At 41.9% G+C, this 23,454-nt stretch overlaps 1 long non-coding RNA gene across 1 annotated transcript; it reads left to right on the plus strand.

Annotated features, from left to right (window-relative positions):
• The first annotated feature begins 1,784 nt into the window (after positions 1-1,784).
• Positions 1,785-3,509, plus strand: LOC147705733 (uncharacterized). Its single transcript, XR_015297319.1, has 5 exons — positions 1,785-1,888; positions 2,512-2,608; positions 2,702-2,772; positions 2,885-3,005; positions 3,307-3,509. It is a non-coding gene; the product is annotated as an uncharacterized LOC147705733 (long non-coding RNA).
• The last annotated feature ends 19,945 nt before the right edge of the window (positions 3,510-23,454 follow it).

Here is a 23,454-nt window from a genome sequence, read left to right on the forward strand (position 1 = left end):
GCTCTTTGTCACTTTGGATGCCCATTTACTGTGCAGTTTCTCATGCACACAGGTGCATACTTTGAATTTGTACTGGCCATTCGACTTGCTGTTTTGTACTTTTGATGCCTATCTGGGTATCATGTGATAAAGACTGTTACTCCTGTTGTCTGCTTTGTCAATTTCCTAGCTAAGTAAAAGTTTTTATGTATGGGTATCGGTTCATGTGACACATACTCTGTATGCCACTTTAACATTGCCAATTGCTTGTACTACGTTTTCAGAGTTTAACAGAGGTAATAAGCACTTTTGTTCTTCTGGAGTCTGAGGCTTTAGGGTGCAATGATGGTTGTTTGTGATGATCTACTCTTCTCCTAATCATACAGTGCTTAGGTTTGCTAACGTGTACACATGTCATGTTAGGATGCAATACCAGAACAGAGGTGAATGCTATCCACAGAATTAATTGCGGTGTGGCCAGGGTCCATCATTTCTGTGGTCTCTTTCTTGTTGTGTGCACAGCAGTGTTGGTGTGTACTCATCTTGTGTGGGCCTGTCTTCATAGTAATGAGGAAGAAAGAATCCCATTAATTCACCATAAAGATGGTAGTTGTTATTGTGAAGGTAGCCCCGACCTATTTTAGAAAATACCAATCTCACAATGTATCAAAACCACACAACTCAATCGATAACTACACAATCATGTAATTATTACATATCAATGTTATTTACCTCATCAATTGCCCATGCAACCTTATTTACATAGGTGAAACCTCGAGAGAGGTACGTATTCGGCTTAATGAGCATAGATCAGCCATACGCACAGACAAGAAAGGGGCACCCCTAACTGAACATTGGAGAATAGCAAAACATGAGATCAAGGATCTCCGCTGGTGTTGCTTGGAAACAGTAACTATTAATTCAAGAGGAGGTAATCTAACTCAAAAAAGGAAACGTCGCGAACAATTCTACATGTCAAAATGCAATAGTGTACGTATGGGATTAAACAGTAGAGAGGACTGGGAAAGATTAGTATAGAGAGTCAGACAATATAATACTTGGTCCAAATTGCCCTAGGGAATTTGTCATCTCCAAATACTCCCGGGTGTGAGACATAGAATAATAAGCATGAATCCTCTTCTCTACGAGCAGCTGCCTAACCTTTTAGGCAACATAGTTCTAGTTTCCTGAATGGCCTATTGATTATGAGTAAGCAAGGGCAGATTATATAATGTAATTCTGCTTGTGGACATGTTATGAGCTTCATGCATAATAAGCCACATTCAAATAAATACTCTAACCGATGAAATTCAATTCTGTTTATAGGCACGCAATGAGTTTAAGGCACACCAAGGTACACCTATATTAAAACGTTCATTTCTAGACGTGATAGCATATACCCAAGTTATACTTAAACAAATGGTTGAAAACGCTTATTTCTAGCAGTGAATAAAGGATGGTTACATCCAATAAATCCCACAAGAAGTGTTTTTTATTGTTTTTTTATTGGTTTTACACCCCTGACACGCATGTATCACATTTCCCTGTGTTTCCCCTTATTTTAATAATGAGGAAAATACCGTCATGCATGAGGGTTATGGAAATAATAATATCTGATTCCGTGACAACCTCGGCACGAACAGTGCAGCAGAAGCAGTACGTGCTTGAATACCTTAAGTGAGGAATGTTTGTAACTTTCAATTGACACAGAGTAAAGCTATTCCGGCTTTCAAACCAACAATACCATGTGACCGCTGATGAGCCAATGAATGAGCACATAACAAATAACCAATCGTGCTTGAAGTAGTATAAAACGTGGTAAATGAATGGAGGCTAAAACTTTACCGTAACGCAGAACCCCCGATACGCCGCCGGAATAGGAGCAGGGAGGCCGAATGCAAATACACAGGTAAACGAGCAAAAGCGCGATTTGCCGTACCCAGGATTACGCATAGAGGCACCTTGATCGGGCAATAATGCTCGTACGTATAGCTAGGGGAAAGTAATGTAATGTAATTATGAACATAGAAACCAGCTGGTAACATCATGGCTTTCGCGCTAAAATGAATACAAAGCACGAGACGCGATAAAATAAAAATAAGGAGACTGCGAATAAACAAGCTATACAAGAGCGTTGCGCAATTAATTAACTAAGAGCACGCTCGTCAGTAGAGTAATAGAAGCCCTGCTTATAGATGGGGATTCTCGACCTAATCGCTATTACGATATTGAGCACTATACTTTTTTTTAAATAAAACTTTTCCTTTATGCTAACAACGCGCAAACGTTGTGGACTGTCTTAAACAGGTGGTAAACTCAGAAGTAAACGGTTATATATGGAAAAGATCCTTTTTTGATGCTCACAACGTAAAAACACTGTGGACTATCATAAACAGTTGGCAAAAGTGTAGAATGAGATGCTATTGCTTCAAAATCACTGGAAAAATAAAATAGTACTAGGTTAAGGAATAGAAGCAAGCTTCCCCAACATTAAATAGAGAAAAAATAATCGAAATTTTTTCCCTTCAACAGATAATGCCAAGAAAATCTGACAAGCAAACAGATATATGAGCTAAGCACGTCAACTGAAAGGGCGTGGTTGAAACAAGTGCCAGGCAATTAAATCTGGGTAAGTGGAATTATGATTATTATCCATGTAGACCATCAGGAATCACTCCAGTGAAAAGATTATAGTTACATTTGAATTTTTTTTCTTTCACAGCGAATATTTCTCCAATTAATATCGGTGGCTCCTATTACCAGAGCGCGAGTCCCATTACCAATGAACATAAGGTATGGTTATTAATTATTAACCCTTAGGACATACTCTTGGACTCTCCCTATGAAAATGAGTTAGTAAGAGGAGGACTCAGACTTAAAATATACTGTTGTCATTTGCCTACAGACAGCAGAATTCTTCTAAATCATCCTGAGGATTCTTAAATCGAGTAATACATCCAAACCCGGATCATACAATCGGGCCTCTGTTCTTCTATGATTAACGTGGAAGCAACATATACTCTCAGGTAAAAATGCAACCTAAAGATGATATAGCTGAGTAACAATACTACGCAGATTTACTATCAGCATTATTTAAAGTGCAATTCACGACATGTGCCCCTTAGTATAAATGCTTGTTTTTGAAGATACCAATATACAAAACCCACCAATGACCCCAAAGACCCCATCTATGAGTAGAGAAGACACTTGTGTAACCAAAGTCGACAGGTTTTTTTACTGAATAAAATAAAAACAAAAAAAGAGATGTTTTTTGAGCTGTAGACTAATACAATTACAATAAAATGGTAATTGTGTGTTTTCTTTTAGAACTGGTCCTGAAGAAGGTTGTTCATCAATCTTTCCAAACCGAAACTCTGCGTCAACCCCTGTTCTTGTGTAAATTTTAACCTAAATTGTTTTTGCATTGATGCTTTGATTTTATATGTTTTTAATTCAGTGAAAATGTCTTCAAAATTATTGTAATAATACTGCTTTTTTGAATAAACAGATACATGTATTTTTTTATAACACTTCTGCCTGTCGTGCCTTAGATTACAGTAATGATTAGTAATTTTATGTGATATGTAATAATTACATGATTGTGTAGTTATCGATTGAGTTGTGTGGTTTTGATACATTGTGAGATTGGTATTTTCTAAAAAAGGGCGGGCTACCTTCACATTAACAACTACCATCTTTATGGTGAATTACTGGGATTCTTTCTTCCTCATTACTACATCCCTATCCCAGACTGATTAGACAAGGGGGCCTCCTTTACCTTACCTGTCTTCATAGTCATAGAATGTGTGTCATACAGTGTGATTGGCCTGTCATTGTCAGTAGTGTTGATGTGTTTGTGCCCTTGCACAAGCCAACTACACACATGTCTGATCCTGGCAATTAGTGCCTGTTTGTTTACATTGTCAGACATGTGCTTCAGATTGTGGGCACATGTAGGAGTTGTAGGTTGAGCATTGCGCAGTGTGTCTGTGTGTCCTTGCACTCCTGGTGTACACCTACTTGTTGTCACTGTCAGTTGTGAGTATTCATAGTGTGTGACTGCAAAGTCTGTGTTGTGTGTTTTTTTATTGCTGAGCCATGTGTCTGGTTTAAGTTTGTGATTACTGTGCTGACCTGCTCAGCCACATAGACATTATTTTGAGTTTTCTCATGCATTTCTGTCACTTGACAGATTTTTGGCTCCAGTATGGTATGTGGTATGAGGAGTCATACCATCCCCTATAGATACTCCTGATGCCTACACAGTGTGAATTACTCCTCTATGTGTTTGTGGACTGTACACTCCTCACCTGTCCACTACTGATGTATACACCCCTTAAATCTCATGCCTTCTACCCCATGCCTTGCCAGTGTGTGAGCCTCCCCACCACTCCATAGTGAGACACTATACAGTGTGAGGATGATCTGTGTACAGAACCAATGTGCCACCCAGGACAGTTTCACAATCATTTATGTTATTTTCTTCTAATACTTTGCAGTAATGGTTGCTCGTGTGCAGTGCATTTGTTTGAGCAGTACAGTTCTCTAGTCTTGTTGTTTGCATCTGGGTTTCCCTGAGTTGTGCATCTGTGGGTGATAGCTAAGCTGTATGTGTGTTTGCTGAGGTACTTCTACCCGTCCTGAGTGTGATGTTATCTGTGTTCTGTGATGATTTGTGTTGTGGGAGTTCATGGTGGGGCACTCAGATACGTCTGCTACTGGTTTGGTTGGTGTGCAAACACTACTTGGTGTGCATGCAGTGCTGTCAGTTTATGTTGCACTGCGCTTGCCTGGTGTGCATCCCCCTGATGCCCTGCTGATTTTGCTATGTGATGTATTGGTATGTGCATCTGTTGTGTTTTTGTTGTGGATGGATGCAGTGTTTGGCCTGTGTTGGCCCTTTCTACTGACAGGCATAATGTGTGTGTGATGTTCTATTTGCATGACAATGTGTGTGAGTAGTTTGTGCATTGTGATACATTCAGATGTATGTTGCATGTGTAATGTGTATTTCTTGTGTGTATGTCACATGCAGCAATGTGAATTATTGTTCCTGAGCTTGTTTTGAGTGCACAATAGTGGTTTGTCATCCTATTTTTGACCTGTCACTTGTCAGGATTGTGCATGTGGATGCTTGTGGTACACTGCAACACCATGTTTACTTGATGACTGTGTGGTGTCTATGTCTGTGTTAGCTGACTTGTCCCATTGTTCCCAGTTAGTGCTCATGATTGTTTTTTGATTATGCAATTCTTTTATTTTTATTTTTTATTTTATTGAAGTCCTTAAAAACAATACAAGATTATGGATTATATACAATTCATCGACCGTTCTTCATCTCATTTAGCATAACAAAAACATTTACATAAGCCTAATAGAGAAAACAAATACCATACACCAAGTATTATAGCAAAAGCAATTAGAGTCAGAATGTATGCATATAATAATATGCTGTGGAATTTATAAAAACTATTGTCTCCCATAATATCAATAATTCCTCTCAATTTTAATCAAAGAATGTCCCCCAGATCTTATCAAATCTTCTGATACCCCCCCACTCGTAGTGAGAATGTCCTCTCATTAGTTTTAACCCGTTTCATCTTATGTAGCCATTCATAAATAGATGGAATCTGCTCTGTATGCCATTGTTGTAATAAAAAAGATCTAGCCACTGCCATAGGAATATATAGCAATTTAGCCACCTGGTCAGGAAAAGCAAGATCAGGATCAAAACCATACAAAATTAATTTCTCGTTCACTACAATTTTGATACCACATTCGATCTGGAAATTGATGAAAATCTCTTCCCAGAATTTTGCAATCTTATCACAATAAACCATAACTTGTGACCAATTAGCTGGAGAATTATAGATGCATGTAAAACAATGCGGAGAGTGATTATGATTCATTTTAGGAATAGAAGGAGTACGATAAAGTAACTACTTACTAAAAAATAACATTCTCCACCAATTCGCCCCTCATAATGTATTAAATCTATTAACGACTGACCAAACATTCAAAGGCATTGCCTGATTTTCCTGCTCCAGCCATTTTTTGATCGCCTTTTGGCTAAGATCCAGCTTCCTACTTTGAGCAAGATGGCGCTTCCATACCCCCGGTTTTCTATTGGGTACGTCAACTAATAATTCCTTTATTAACTGACTTTTCTGATCTAGCTGAGTAATATCCATTTGAGCAAGGAATTTATAGACCGTGTTATATGACCCTAATAAGATGAAGTTTTGGGTAATTAATTGAGACATTTCTGTCAGGGTAATCCATTTCCCATTTCTCAAAAAGTCTGAGACTTTCGAGAACCCTGCCGCAGCCCAAGTAACAAAAAGATCTGAACATTGTGTAACACCAGTCAATGGGAGAATACTGGATAATAAGGATGTTGAGTTGATAATGGGGATAGAATATTTTTTAAACAGAGCCTGACGTTTAAAAAAAAAAACACTGTGGGGACTTATAGCGAACACATTTGGGAGATTTAAACACCTGCAGAGGACCATGTTTCTGATTTTCTTTGCAAATTAGATCAATAAATGTATTCATAAATAGTTTTTTTTGTATGAAGTTGAAATTTAAATCTGGATAGGTACTGAGCAAAATAAGCATTATAGTAATCTCTAAGATTTGGCAGGGCAAGCCCACCCTGATCCAGATCCTCGTATAAAGTGCTCAGTGCAATACAAGGTGTCTTCTTTGTCCAAATAAAGGCTATAAACATTGATTCTACTCGAGTAAAAAAAGAGCCTGGCAAAAAACATGAAATGGTTGAGAACAAAAAATTGAAGAGACAGAACAGACATTTTGATCAAAGCCACTCAAGCTAAAATGGATAGTGGTAGAGAGTTCCAACGTGAAAACAATGTTTGAACTCTTCGAAGAAGGGGATTAAAATTCAGATCATATAAATCCCTAACCAATGCTGAAAAAAAGACTCCCAGATATCTCTTTGGTCTAGAGTTGGTACAAGAAAGAATGTCAGGATGTAACTCCAAAGCTTCACCCCCACATGCAGAATTTCCATTTTCTTTTTATTTATATGATATCCCCCTAAAATTTCAAAGTCCTCGAAAAGCTGAAGTACTTTGGCTTGAACTTGCAGTTCAGGTTTTATAATAAGCATGATGTCATCTGCATATAATTTCAGTTTTGCCATTGATGCAATTGGGGGGGGGGGGGGATTTCTGCACAGTTCCTCAATGCTATTGCCAAGGGCTCTATGAAAAAGGCAAAAAGGACTGGCGATACGGGACATCCTTGTCTTATACCTCGTTTAACTAAGACTGACCCCGCCACTGAGGTGTTAATGATTACATTAGCTTTAGCATTGGAATGCAAATTGCGAATCAAGGATATAATTTTAGCCGAAACCCCAAAGTGTCCTAAAATAATAGTGTCTCCCAAACCACAAGGTCGAAAGCCCTTTCTGCATCTAATAATAAAACTAAAGCAGAAATCCCTCGTGTCTCAAAATAATCCAAAGCCTCGATTAGATAATGGGTGTTAGTAGCTTACTGTCTGCCCACGATAAAACCATTCTGATCTGGATGAATCAATTCTGCCGTGATATTATTGAAACACAAAGATAGAACTTTTGTTACTATTTTGTATTCCGAATTTAATAATGTTATCGGACTATAAGAATTTTGGTCTTTGCGGTCCTTCCCCTTTTTCAAGAAACTTACTACATTGCCTTATCTGAAGGAATCTGGTATAGTACCTCCCTCTAACATGGAATTTATTAATGTGAGAAAAAAATCAGCAAATGCACAAAAAAAGACCTTAAAAAATTCCGATGGAAACCCATCTGGGCCACAGGATTTACCATTAGGGAGATCTTTTATAACTCTCTCTAGTTCCTCCTTAGAAGAAAATCTAGCCATAGATTGTTATTCTGCTTCTGAAAGCGTAGGTAATTCATTATTATGTAAAAAGGTTTCTAGCAAAAAGGGGTCTACACTCTGATGCGGAATGAAGATGGGTTCATAGTGTTTAAGCATTATAGCCCCTATTTTAACCGGATCATCTGTCTCTAAATCAGAGAAGACATTTTAGAGATTTCATTAGATTAGCGGGCAGCATGTTCCTTAGCCTGCCAGGCCAGAAATCTGCCCGTGAAGTTGCTTTCTTCATATATCTTTTGAAACTTTTGCCGAAAGACAGTGTGGTACTGAAAATTCTGGACACGTGTTATAAACATCGTCGTATCATGACGATTTTGGTATCAGCAGACCAAGAATGATTAGAATACCATGCACAAGCATTTTCGTCATATTCGGGTGACGAAATCACCCTGAAATCAGTTTCCGTCATGAACCTTCGGGTTCCATTTTGTGAATGGCAGCCGTTTTGTGATTGCCCTCACATAGGCACGAGACTAAAGCCAAAAACGAGTCTGAAGGACACGTACACCTTTGCTGACTCCTCTGTGACCTGGGCAAGCTGACTCCACTGCCTGAAGCCAAACCTGTTCGGCCAGTTCCTTTCCCAGTGGCCGAAAGAGATTAGTATCAAGGCACAACATATCATAAACCTTTCATCGCACACAAACCATGCCTAATCTTACACACACCTGTCCCTGTTTATTTCTTTATGACTTCCTTTACGAGGAGGAGGTGCCCGTTTTTATCGGGGGTCCGTCGATGTCTGATGAAAATACTGGGCCTTGCCGGGTAATTGATTGTGGGCTGAACAAACAGAAATGTGGGCTCGTCATCATGACTCTGCTTTTTCTTTGTAGTGAAAATATGTGAATGGTCAACTGTAAAATAAGGAATGTTGCCTAAAGCATAATATTTTGTATAAAAAGGAAAGGCTGGCTTTGTAAGTTTGAGCAGTCTCCTGAGAATATACACCGTGTTGTACTTCTAGGATACCTGTGACTGGCTGCAGCCAATAAATACGATATTTGACTTCACCAAGAAGACTCTGTGTTTCTGTAGTCTGAAACAGGAAGGACTCGAAGTCTTTGGGTGTGTTCCCTGGCACCGCTGGGTTCTTAAAAACCCAGTACTTCAGTTGGCGCCCACGTGGGGCGATTTCAGCGGTACCGGTCCAAGCCAGAGGTTCGTGAGGAGCTTTGTGTGAAAATTCTGGAGGAAGGCCGCCACTTCATTGACCCCTGTATGTCGACGTGGTCCGAAAGTCTTTGCTGTGAGGTTCCCCGCTTCCCGACGGCTACGAAGGACTGCTGCCCTGGCTATCGCCCTGTTTTGGACCCTTGATGATTGGTAGAGCGAAACGTTAGACGAGTCTTCTGGTGACGTCATCGATACCTCAGTTAAGTATGAGTGGAGGGTCTCCCAGTCCTTAGTTTGGTTCTTAGTTTTTTGGTATCCCCTTGGGATCGCTTTGATTTGGAACTTGCAAGTGCCAAAGCCGAGGGACTCGTGTATTCACGAGAATATCGTATTCGATAATCCTTTGAAGTTTGAAGCTAGACTAAAGAGCGAAGATGCCTGGTCTTCGCAGACTTGGAAATTTGTTTTGTCTTGGTTGTAATAGGGATTCCCGATTGGAGGACTCGTGTCCGGTTCCTCCGATTGGAACTCCGACCTATGAACTTTATTTGAAGCATGGCGTAGGCCCCATCACATATAATGAAGTATGGATCCGATACACCAGAAAAGATGGTGTTTTAAAATGGCCCCAATATGGTAGTTTTGACACGGAGATTTTGGATAATCTGGAGGGTAAACTTTTTAAGAAGAAAGCCCGGCCGGCAATGTTTGACTCTTTCCGCATATGGCGCAAAGAAGCCAAATCGAGAGAAATTAAATCAGCGAAGAAAAATAAACAAGAACGAGGTATGTCAATGGTACAAGCTGCTGTTGCATTTAGGGATAATGAAGAAGAGCATGAAAGCGAACAGATGTTAAGAGTGAAGAAGTTAGCGGTAGATAGATGCTACCCAGTTTTGCCAACTAAAGAACAGGAAGCAAAGAAAGGTCTTGAGAGTGATCCTTTAATGTCACATCTCTTGAGTTCGCCACCCCCTTATGCACAAAATGCTACGGCACCACCGCCACCAGTTGTGGCTGTGCAACCTCCGATTGTTGTGCCACCTGTGATTCCTCCACAGCCAGCTCCTTTTCCGTTGGCTACTGTTCCTTTGGCGCAGCCTCCTCAGGGGCCGGCAACTTTGCCTTTTTCTTCGTCTGCTACTCCTACGCCTGTTCTTAATGCTCCATCCATTCCGACTTTGAATTCTTCTGCTATTGTTCCGTCTTCTCCTATTCTTTCCCCTTCTCCTTCTGCCAGACAACGAATGACTACTACAGGTACTGGTTTTTTTTCTCCTTTGTTGGGACAATTTGGTATGTCCCTTGCTACTGAGCGTAGACAGCCACGTAGTCAGTTGCCAAATATGGATGAGCATACGATTTTGGACCACATGGCGCGTAAATGGGTTACGTACGATACACAGTATGATCTTTAGGTTGTTATGCATGTTTTCCTTCAATGGGAAGCACTGAAGCAACGGTACGTTTTCGATACGATGTGTGCTTTTCTTGTTGAAAAGTGGGATGAGGAAGTGGGACAAGCTCCTGACAAATTGTACAGCATACGTTCCAAATTTGCGAAGGGAACTATTGTAAGTCCATCTGATGTTGGAAAAGCGGTCGCAATGTTGTCATTGAGGAGTGAGTCTCCTTCTCGACAATTGTTTGGGCCTAATTCTTCAGTTGGGAGAAAGGCAAGACAATATCCAATGAGAGAGGTTCCTCCGGTGTGGAAAGAAGTGCCTGCTGGTGCAAATAATAATCCGCCACTTGTACCGGCTAATTTTCAGCGTGTCTGGGTGCATGTTCCCTGGAAACGCGCTGAAGTTTTAGCTATTAAGCAGTCTTTGCCTGATCCACGCAAAAATCCAGCAGGGTACTATAAAGAGTTGACTCAGACTGTGGGTTCATGTTTTATGAATTTGGCGGACATCGACATGTTGTTTGGCAATGTTGTTCCACAACCTATTTGGAGTAAGATTCGTCATACGGATTATGCGGTTGAATTGGGTGATACATGGGTTAATCTTAGAGATGCCGACAATAGGCAAGTAGGCGGTGCTAAGCCTGAGGATTTGATTACTGAACTTCCCGATAAGATTATTACGTATATGAAGACCTTAATGCCCGAATTGCGTGTCAATTGGGACAAGTTGTCTGCATGTAAGCAGAAGAAAGATGAAACAGTGTCTGACTTTTTCACGAGGGTCGAAGAGATATTTGTAGATCATAGTGGTCAGGATATGGCTACCGAGGGGGGTCAGACATTCTTTGTTGACAAATTTGTACATAATTTGCTTCCTGAATTGTGCAGTAAGTTGAAGGATTCTGAGAGTGCTTGGGCCGTTTCCACGTCAGCACAAATTTTGGCTTCTGCCCAGTACTATGAAAATAGGCACAAAGATGAGTTGGAGAAAGCGGATAAGAAGACTAAGGAATTAAAAACTAAAGTTCTTCTACAGCAAGCTTATCCACCCCGTAGTAATAGCCAGCGCGACTATCAGCAACCTCAGCAATATTCGAGAATCTCGCACAGCAACGAGTCTTCTCAACAGCGTTTTCCGTATGGTCCTAATCAGTGTGTGTATTGTAAAGAAGAGGGTCATTTTAAGAATAGTTGTACGGTTTTGTTGCAGCGTACGAATGGCGCTTCGGGTGTACGTGGTAGTGGTGCTCAACAAGTACCTAGAGGTAGAGGTCGCGGACAGAATGTACGTCCTTTGCCTCTGCAGAACTCAATGAATAGTTTTGATCAGCAACAGGGTTCATCTGGTAGGACCGCTCAGTACTATACGGACGATTACTATGTTGAAGGTGACAAAGCGAATGGTAATGATTGTTAGGACAGCCATGGACAAAGAGAGGGAGTTGTTTCAGTTCCAGTAGATCAGAGTGGACCTTATGTTGAGGTGATTACATCAGGTGTGTCAGAGCCTTTTCTGTTGGATACTGGTGCTACAAAGAGTTCTATTATGCACTCAAAACTCCCTGGCGTACCTTTGTCTGGCGAAATGAATGTTTCAGTAGGTTTTTCTGGCGCCCCGGTTAGGAACCCGATTTCTAGTCCTATGTCCCTTTCTGTTGGACCTTGTGAATTCGAAGCACCCCTTAATCTTACAACAGGTTGTGGTGAAAACTTGTTAGGATTGGCTCTGTTGAAAAGATTGTATGCAACGTTGTATTGTTCTCCTTCGGGAGTACAACTTACACTGGGTAAGAAAGTTGTTTCTCCGATGTATTTGTCGAAGGATACACTTCCGACAGAATTGTCTTCTCTTCCTGATATTCTTTGGGCTACTGGTCCCAATGGTGTAGGTCTTTTGGAAATACCGCCATATGTTGTGACATTGAAAGCCAATGTTAGAATGCCGCACATTCCCCAATACAAGATCTCTAGCGAAGGTGAAAAGGCGTTGTTAGCGATCATTTATGATCTGATTGAAAAAGATGTAATTGAAGAGACAAGAGGCAACGTTTGTAATAGTCCTGTTCTACCTGTTTTGAAGCGTACTGACCCTTCCCAGCCACCTGTTTACAGGTTTGTGATTGATCTTAGAGAGGTCAATAAAATAGTTGTGCCACAGTTTCCAGTTGTCCCTGATATCACTGCCCTATTGACTATGATTCCAGCTTCCGCCATTTGGTTCTCGGTGATTGACTTGAAGAATGCTTTCTTCAGCATCCCGATTGCCGAGGAGAGCAGGGATATTTTCAGCTACAGTTTAGGAGGCCGAAGCTTCCGCTTCAAACGCGCTCCTCAAGGCTACTGTGAAAGTCCATCGATATACAGTAAGGCTTTAAAAACACAGCTTGATATGATTGTTTTACCTGATGGCGCTACCCTTATTCAGTACGTCGACGATTTGCTAGTCGCCGCAGATACTGAGGAGATTTGTAAAGAAGCCACATTGTTGTTGTTGCGTCATTTGTCTGACCTTCATCACAAAGTGTCTCTTTCAAAACTGCAATATTATCGACAAGAAGTGACCTACTTAGGTCATCTCTTATCGAAGGAGGGAAGGAAACTGACCCCAGAAAGAATACAGGCAATTGCAAAATTGAGTGTGCCAAGGACACAGAGAGAAGTGCGTGCTTTCTTGGGCATTACATCATATTGCAGACAATGGATACCGAATTTTTCCTTCTTGGCCAAACCTTTGGTGGCATTAACTTGTAAAGATACACCGAATCCCATTCCGTGGTCTGAAGAATGTCAGAAAAGTTTTTCCGAATTGCGTGATGCATTGTGTTCGGCTCCTGTGTTGGGTACCCCCGACTACAGTAAGCCCTTTACACTGTATGTCCACGAGAAAGAAGGTTGTGCATTGTCAGTGCTGACACAGTCTTTCAGAGACAAGCAGCGTCCATGCGCGTATTTTTTGTCGACTTTGGATCCGGTAGCTAAGGCGTTGCCAAGTTCCTTGAGAGCCACAGCGGCAGCAGCTGTTTCTATTCGACAGTCTGCTGGGTTAGTGATGAATAACATGTTGATTGTGATGGTTCCACATGCGGTGGACACTTTGTTAAACAGAACCAAAACACAGCACTTAACTAGTGCTCGATTGTCAGGTTATGAGTTGACACTATTAGCGAGTCATGTGCACATAAAGAGGTGCAATACGTTGAATCCAGCTACGTTCTTGCCGATTTCAGTAGAGACAGATGATGTCGAAAAGCATGATTGCTTTCTCAGGACAGAAGAAGAAACGAAAGGGTGAGTAGATCTAAAAGATACTCCTTGTGAAGTGTGATGGAACCTTATGGGTGGATGGTTCATGCTTCAAGCTTCCGAATGGTGATACGACTGCGGCATATGCTGTCACGACTTTGCATACGATTGTTGAAGCTGCACGTATTCCGCATAATTCAGCTCAAGCGGCAGAGTTGATTGCATTGACAAGAGCGTGTGTGTTGGCAAAAGGAAAACGAGTGACTGTGTACACCGACAGCCAGTATGCATTTAGTTGGCTCACAGTTTTGGACGATTGTGGAAAGAACATGGGTTCCTGACTTCGCATGGAGCTAAGATTCAACATGGTCAGTTGGTGAAGAGCTTCTTGAGTCACTGACCTTGACGTTACAAGTTGCGATTGTGAAATGCAGTGCACACAAAAAGGTTACTGATGATGTTGGTCGCGGAAATGCGTTTGCGGATGAAGTTGCAAAAGTAACTGCAAGGAATGTAATGAATCGAATGTATGTTTCAGGCCCTGCAAGATGGATTGGTGACGTTGGAATGTGTGAAGATACGATAGAGAGTGTGAAGTCTATTCAAGCTGAAGCTACAGAGAAAGAGTTGAATGAATGGAGAGAAAGTAAGGGTAGATTGGACCCGAATGGTTGTTGGGTTGAATTGTCAGAACATCAGCGATGGTTGTTACCCGATGCGTATGTGCTTGCAGTGGTGACAATGACCCATGGAATGGCTCACATCAGTGTGAAAGGGATTTGTAAGTTGTTAGCTCCAGTATGGCAAAATGCTGGAATTCCTAAGTGTGCAGAGAATGTGGTCAAGAATTGCATGGTGTGTCTAAAATACAATCCTGGTAGGGGAACCCCAACTCCAGCTGGTCATTTTGCGCCTCCAACGTATCCGTTCGAGGTTTTGCAGCTAGATTTCATCCACATGGAAAGGGGCAACAAATTGAAATAAGTACTAGTCGTTGTTTGTGCCTTTTCAAGATAGGTAGAAGCATATCCTTTAAAGGACAATACTGCCTTGTCCACAGCTAAAGCCCTTGTCAAAGAATTCTTCCCTAGGTTTGGAATGCAGAGAATGGTCTGGAGTGATAATGGGAGTGAATTTGTGGGTCGAGTGATGAGGAAAGTATGTGAAGGGCTAGGCATTCATCAAAAGTTCCACGCTGCAAATCACCCCCAATCAGCTGGACTAGTAGAGTGCTATAATGGCACCCTAAAACTGAAATTGGCCAAGATCCAAGCGAGCTCTGGTCTTAAATGGCCTGATGCTCTGCCTTTAGCACTCCTACCAACAAGAATGACTGTGCACTCGCGAGTGGGACTTAGTCCTTATGAAATTGTGTTCGGCCGCCCGGCCAACATATGGGGAGTGCCAAGGCCAACAAAATTCAGTGAAATCGAACACCCTATACTGCTTGATTATTTGTATGAATTGACGGCTAAATTGCGTGTTTTACACCAACAGGTTCACAATACTCTGCCTCAGGTCTCTGAAGCTCCAGGACATCCGATCGATCCTGGATCCTGGTTAAGAATTTTCAGCGAACAAAGAATGACCAGCCCCGGTGGACCGCCCCCATCTAGTCCTTCTCTCAACGAGATCAGCTGTTCGAGTGGAAGGAAAGAAAAACTGGATCCACGGCATTCATTGTAAGAGGGTCCCTTTACCTCTGCCGTACGACCGGTGGGTCCAGAAGGGTGTCGCTGACTCAGAGACTGAAACTGTGCCTCATTTTCTGCCTTTTAGCGATGCACGTGTAAAAGGAACAATTTCTGAACAAGAAAGTGACAATATTTTGCAAGAAGCTGTGCCACCGTCAATTCGATTGAACACTACCGAACCTGAACTCTTATTTCAAAACCAGACAGTACCTGGAAAAAGCCGTTATAATTTGAGGCCGAGAACTATGGACAAATAAAAATTATTTTTCTTTGCTATTTTGTGCAGCTCTCTCATCCGAGAAACTTTCTTATTTTTGTTTTTCGAACCGCCATCCGGGTTCAGCTGCTAGGGTCGCGGTTGCCCAAGTCTTTGGAGTGCAGCTGAAGACGTTAGGTCGACAGTTCTGGTCGGTCTAAGGGAGTTGCCCTGGACTGACAGAAGCATTCCTTAGCATAGAACACCCTACCGCCGCGGGCAGCAATTAGAGAGGATGGAGTTTTTTGAGATGGAGAGACCTGCCAAACAGATGGATTTTAAAGCCAGAATGTGTATAACGATAACAAACACGATTTTTGATATTATGTATTTTCATGTTGCTTAGTGTAATGACATTTTTAATAGGAAATGTTTTATTCACTTTTAAAGTGACATTTGCACCCACTACACAGCCCATACCTCCTTCTACTGTTTTCTCGCATTCTTTTCACCCTCTGCCTGAACATGAGTCTACTGGAAGATTAGAGTTTATCAATAACTCCTTCATTCAGCTTTTACACCAACACCAATTAGTAGTGAACACAACTAATTGTTGGGTGTGTGGTCTCATGCCACGTACGACAGATAAGGGTATCCCATACTTGGTCTTACCATTTAGCTACAATGGTTCTTTGTGGGCGTTTCAGACGATGTTCATATATGCCATCGAACCATATCCCCCACGCTCCACGAGAAGTAACTCGAACAACAATGCATTGGTAGTGGGAATCACAAACATGAGCAGAAACATTGACTCCTATAGAACGATTCCCAGAGATGAGTTACAAGATTACGATAGATGGAACATAACAAGATATGGAGTTACTCTGAGTGAGAACCAGCAAGCAAAGAGATCCTCCCCGATTTGGATTGTACCCCATCAGGGTCACCTATGTCTGCAAGGTAATGGCAAAAATCCCAGAGCTCAGTTAGGGTAAAGTGTCTGCACTGAAACATATGTTTTTGCATCTCGGACTTCCCCTTCGTTCCTAGCAGCTAAAGGTACCTTTTTCATCTGTCATGATAGAGCCTATACATGGTTGCCCCCTGACTTCTCGGGCACATGTTTTGTTTCGTTCCTGTTGTCTCCCACCTACACGGCCGCAGCAGATTACCATAAGACCAGGATAGTTAGAGGTGCTATAAGTAAAGAAGACACTGCAGGACAAGAATTTGGAGACTTTGTAAAGGGTTTTCTGCCGTTTTGGGGACCTATGGTGAACAGCAGGAACATAAGGCAATTGACAAGGGTGGTTGAATCCACTGTAGTTGAAACCGCCGGTGCCCTTAGTAACTTGGGTCGCGTTAGACGTCATACTTGCAGACCGAGGTGGGGTATGTAAAGTGATCCAATCAAGTTGCTGCGTTTTCATCCCAGATACCGCTCCGACAGTCTACCAGGCCATTTCCAAACTGCAGAAGATCTCTGAATCTATTCACGTGGATAAAGGAGACTGGTCACTGATGGGGTGGTTCTGGGAACTGATATCCGCCTGGGGATGGAAGATTCTGATAGTCATTGGGATGATCTTAGCCATTCTTTTCCTGTTCTGTCTGTCTGTACAGTGTGCTCCTGCAATATGTGGCCTCTGTGCTACATCGTGTGTAAGGAAACCTGTATCAAGAAACCAGCTAAGTAATAGGATGATGCTACAGCAACATCTCAATGACTTTATGAATATAGACCTTGAATCAGATTAGCATGAGTATAGGTTATTGCCTATGTAAGGGCAAAAGGCGGGCCTGTGGTACTGAAAATTCTGGACCCGTGTTATAAAAATCATCGTATCATGACGATTTTGGTATCAGCAGACCGAGAATGATTAGAATACCATGCACAAGCATTTTCGTCATATTCGGGTGAAGAAATCACCCTGAAATCAGAGTTTTCGTCCTGAATCTTCGGGTTCCATTTTGTGAATGGCAGCCATTTTGTGATTGCCCTCACATAGGCCCAAGACTAAAGCCAAAAACGAGTCTGAAGGACACGTACACCTTTGCTGACTCCTCTGTGACCTGGGCAAGCTGACTCCACTGCCTGAAGCCAAACCTGTTCGGCCAGTTCCTTTCCCAGTGGCCGAACGAGATTAGTATCAAGGCACAACATATCATAAACCTTTCATCGCACACAAACCATGCCTAATCTTACACACACCTGTCCCTGTTTCTTTCTTTATGACTTGCTTTACGAGGAGGAGGTGCCCGTTTTTATTGGGGGTCCGTCGATATCTGATGAAAATACTGTGCCTTGCCGGGTAATTGATTGTGGGCTGGACAAACAGAAATGTGGGCTCGTCATCATGACTCTGCTTTTTCTTTGTAGTGAAAATATGTGAATGGTCAACTGTAAAATAAGGAATGTTGCCTAAAGCATAATATTTTGTATAAAAAGGGAAGGCTGGCTTTGTAAGTTTGAGCAGTCTCCTGAGAATATACATTGTGTTGTACTTCTAGGATACCTGTTACTGGCTGCAGCCAATAAATACGATCTTTGACTTCACCAAGAAGACTCTGTGTTTCTGTAGTCTGAAACAGGAAGGACTCGAAGTCTTTGGGTGTGTTCCCTGGCACCGCTGGGTTCTTAAAAACCCAGTACTTCAACAGCTTCACTCTGAGCATAGTAATTAGCACTAAGATCCTGTTTGGCCTGATCAAGCTGATATTGGTTAGCTCTAGATGTATTGTGAAGCCTTATAGTGCTAAGTACTTGTACTTTCTGCTCTAAGTTTTTCTTCTAAACTCTGAGGGGCATATTACCAACAACTAGCGATAATTATCGCTATGTTGGCTTAGCGGCAAAATTTTTAGTGCCGAGCTGCGGCGATTTTTATCGCTTAGGAACCTTGCTATTATCAAGGTTTATCTCCCAAGCGATAAAAATCAGCCGAAATGCATGAATATCGCTGAAAAGTCAGCGATATTCATGCAATACCGAGCTAATGCTCTTAGCCATGTTATCTACCTACCATTGGATAACATGGCTAAGAACTGCTCAGGGGCAGGTGTTAGCTTTTGGAGATTTATCTCCAAAAGTTGGTAATAGGAGATAGCGATGTTAGCGACTGTTTCCAGTCGCTAACGTCTTAGCACGCCCACTTTGCATGTCATTAGTGATAAATTTCACTGACATGCAAAGCGGGGCCCAAGATGGTCGCTATCTCCTACTAGCTGTCGCTAACTGGTGTTAGCGACAGCTAGATAATAGGGAGATCATTTAAAGCCAAAAAAGCGGAGATTAACCCCCTTGATAATATGCCCCTAAATTCCTTTAAGTTGACCGCATCCTTTCCGATGATTACTCCACGGATAAAAGCCTTAAGCGAGTCCCAAACGATATTTAATGGGGCAGACTTATAGTTTGCGAGTAAGATATTCTTGAATCTCTACTTTCATAGAATTGACCCATGCTTCATCATTTAAGTATTGTCTGTTAAAGACCAATCGCTTGGGAATTTTTAGAGAATTTTCTAAATGAATCTCTAAAATTAACATAGCATGGTCTGAAAATCCATTATGAAGAAATCTCTGCCGACTAAAACAAAGATTTCTAGAGACCAAAAAAAAATCTATACGTGATGAAGACTTGAATCTGCCTGGCCCGCACGTAAATCCTGCTTTAGTTGGAACATTCATACGCCTTGGATAGTGCAAATCAAGCGTAACCCCGTCATTTTGCAGAATTTTCAATGATTTAGGTTTTAGTTGTCTCCTTGTCTTAGTAGAGGAGTCTATTATCGGATTGATAAGCATATTAAAATCTCCCCCAATTACCACATTACCTATAACAGTCAGCAAAGATTGAAAAAGCTCTTCATAGATCTTAAAGTTGTCTTCAACCGGTGCATAGAAACTAACAAAGGTTATAGGTCTCTACCTATGTTTAACTGTACATGTGCCCCAACACCAATGCCCCAACTGATCCCTTTCAGAATTTATATCCTCTGCTTGAATATTTTTGTTTAAAAAAATAGCTGTCCCTCTATGGGACGCAGAGGGTAAGGAGAAGCCTCGGTACGAAGCCCAGGCCCTAAACATAGAGAAATCAGATAATTTCATAGAACAAATATGAGTTTCTTGTAAAAGAATTACCGAAGGGTTTTCTGTTTTGATCCACATCTCTATGGCTCACATTTTCTTCTGATTATTTAAACCATTAACATTAAATGATACCACTTTCAGTTGTTCGTTGCTAGCCATAAAAACAGTTTAACAAAGTTTGCAGTCGATTCAACCTCATAAGAAAATATAAAAAACGGTGATAAAAGAAAAACCAATTCAGAGGAACAAAGGACTTCATTTTGTCCTTACTTTTACACCCTATCCATCCCCTGTGACCCTCCCCCTTTCCATAGTATTCCTAACCCTACGCCTGTGCCCCTCCTCCCCCGAATGTGGTCCTTCTTCCCTCCCCCACTCTAACTACACTTCCCTTCCCCCTAGCAACCTGGGTGTCCTGTTATCACACCCCCGTGAACCCTTCTCCGCCCCCTCAGCAATGAAAGAAATTTAACATGCTTAACCACCGATGAAATCTAGTGAAGGATAAATGAATCCAAAATCTAATCTTATTGGCATACAACATTCAGACCGGCTATACATAACCAGAGTAAAGAAAAATAAAGCTTAGTCTTTATACTGAACACACCCATTTGGTAGGACAGAGGTTTGTCGCTCGGCTCTACTTCCTTTCATTCACTCCTTATAACCCTGTGAAATTTCCTTCAATAATTCCTGAGCTTCATCTAAGTCAGAGAACATAAAAAATGTGCCTTTCACCAGAACTTTCATTTTGGACTGTTGGGTAATTGTAGCCTGAGCTCCATTAGCTTTAAACAGATGGAGAATTTTCACGAATTCCTTCCTTCTACCTGCCGCCGCTGCAGACATGTCCGAAAAAATATGGCACTTTGTCGTTTCATTTACTGAAAACTGTCTTTGCTGTATAGCTTTAGATAATATTGTTTCTTTTATACGAAAGCCTGAAAAATGTAATAATATTGTGCGTGGCGGCATAGAGTTAGGAAAAGGGCGAGCAGGTACCCGGTTCACCCGAGTAATAGTCAGGTCCCCTTCAAATTCTGGAATGACTTTTTGCTTAATGAATGTGGTGACCCATTGTACTGTTTTGGCACCCTCTAGCCCTTCCGGGACTCCGACTATTCGAAAATTGGATCTCCGTGTGTAATTTTCCAGCTCATCCAATTTATTTTCCAGTGCCTGCTTGCTTTTAATTGCCCACTTAACCTCTTCTTTTACCACCGTCTTCTGATCCTCAAGGGTAGAAATCCGAGCCTCAGCTTCTTGAAGTCTAAGAGGAAAACTTGAAATTACATCCTCTATTTTTTCCAGTCGCAGATGTATAGAGGAGAGCTCAGTTCTCTGAGTTCTTTTCAACTCCCGAACCTCCTCTAGAATTAGATTTAACATGTCTTTAACCGTCATCTGGACCTCACTGGCTGACTCAGTATTCAAAATGAGGACGGGGCTAAAAGGATCCACGGTATACGGTAACTGATTGTCCATATGCTCATCCATCAACAGTGTGTCTGATGAAGCTGCCTTCTGTGAAACCAATTGAGATTGTATCTGGAATTTAGCCGGTGGACATACTGAGGAACCAGGGGCAATAGAAATGCCCTTCATCTGGTTGGAAACTTGTGCTGGTTCAATGTTTCCTGAACAAAGCTCCTTTTGAACGGTAAGCAGCGATGATTCGTCATCTTGGTGGGATATCAGCCCCAGCAGAGGTACAGTATTTGAGCACATATTTGCTTGTGTAATAACTTCAGGGACTCCATGACTAGCTATGACGAGCTTTGCTCATGGTGAGGCAGTCAAAGGTTGACTAATCCCAGAGGTCTTAAATTTAGGGCAGGACTCGCAGGGGGTTGAGGAATTGTCTTTTTTTTTAAAAAGAAAAATTGTTTTGCCTCTTTAGTATATTGCTTGTTTGAGTTGGGGTGTGGTGTCTGTGCATTGGTCCAGAGTTACAATGGTGTGTATTCCTGTTCTGTCTAGGGTCACATTGCCTTTCCACTGTTTGGCTGCACATAGCTGGGCTTGTTGGACTTCTGTGGATGCTGTTTGTTGTTTGTGAGATTTGTGTTTGGCTATTGTTTTTGGGTCAGTATTGGTTCAGACATCCCTGAGTTTGAGTCTGACATTTGTAGATGCACCCCAGGGTGTGTAATTGTTTGTCAGTAGACTCACAGGACCTATTTACACCTTTATGTGTGTTTCTCACTGGTGTTGAGTATTGCAGGTGTGCAATGAGTAGATGAGGGGTATGTGTGAAGGTCCTACTTGGGTTTGACAGGGTATGTGATAATGAGCCATGTGTGTTGTGCTGTTGGCATACAAATGTCAAGTAACTTGACACATATGTGGGGCTGGTCACTGTATGACTTCTGACACTTCCTATCATTACTGTGCCTATGCATAGCCCATGCCTATGCCTATTCATAGCTCACAATGATGTATCCCTGAGTTGTTGCACAGAGGTCTCTATGGTTTAATTTCACTCACTGTGCCACCCATGTTTGATTTGAGGGCCTAAGGGTAGTGTGATATGTTCTTCCTCTTGCATGTGATGTACGCATGCTATGTGGCGTGCTCCATGGTTTTCCAGTACTGTGGGCTAGCCCATTTGGGCTAGCCCATTTCTTGTTCTCCATTGCTGCTGGCCTATGGTATGTGTATGTGGCAGAGTGTCAGTGTGGGATCTTTCTGAGGGACTTGACAAGCAGTGTGAATAGTTCAGTGGTTGTTCATATGCAGTGTGAGTCTTCATTTCCTTATACTACTCGGTTTGATTCACATGAGTGGAAGGTAGGTGTGAGGAGGAGGGTTGTACAGCACCTGAGCTTCTGTGCAAGGTGCTCATCTTCACCCCTTCCTTCCCAGTCAATCTACCTTGCCCTTTTGTTGCAGGGATTCCGTGCTCAGACAGAACTGTGCGTAGAGGCTTGGAACCTCAGTGAATTAGGATGTCCCAAAACTTACCTTAGTACCCAAAAATCCCCTACCAGACTAGCTACAGTGTCTCATTGGTTATCACAGCCTAAAACTGAGTAGGCAAAATAAGCAGCAACGGCTTCCAAAAGTAAGTCACTGTTATCATCCGAAAACAACTCAGCCATCCAATTCAATAGAGAGAAAAAACATACATGCTCTTCAATTACTGGAGCCTCTAGTACCATCAGAGGATAACTTGGTGGGTTCTCAATGAAGCTGTGTGCCAAGAAATCTTGCGCCGCTGCGAATATATTCCAACGACCCAGAACTCCATGCATCGCTGCAAAGGCCGTAAGCCCTCCGTCAGAACAAAGCAATTCATGAGCAACTAAGGGACTCATGAGATGATCATAATCCACTTCAGGAGACACCAAATTGCAGAGACAAAAATCCAGGGCCCACATGAAATCACAGCTCAGGCAATGAAATACAGGCTGGACACAGGTGAAATAGGAAAATCAAAACGATAATCCATATGATGCACTCAAAGTGGCAAGTGGCAGCACACCATAGTATTCAAGCATCCTGTTGCGAAACAGTGCTAACTGCTCCCGCTCGTTTGCGAACACAGTTCGGGCATCCATTTTGAAGTAAACAAAATAGCAACAAAAAACCAACAGCCAGCGCCAGCAAAACAGGAAGTCCACCAAATAGGCTGGATAATATTGAGTGGAAGAAGGCAGGAATGACTCCAAATATTTTTTGGAAAGAAGTCACTAGACCACCACTCACTACTTTAAAAAAATGAGCCAGCCCGAAGTGGAGGATGCGTTAAAGATTGTGTGAATCAGCTCACCAAAATGTAAAGGAAGGTCAGTATTCAATAAG

Source organism: Lissotriton vulgaris, chromosome 7 (assembly GCF_964263255.1).
Source record: "Lissotriton vulgaris chromosome 7, aLisVul1.2, whole genome shotgun sequence".
NCBI classification, from domain to species: domain Eukaryota; kingdom Metazoa; phylum Chordata; class Amphibia; order Caudata; family Salamandridae; genus Lissotriton; species Lissotriton vulgaris.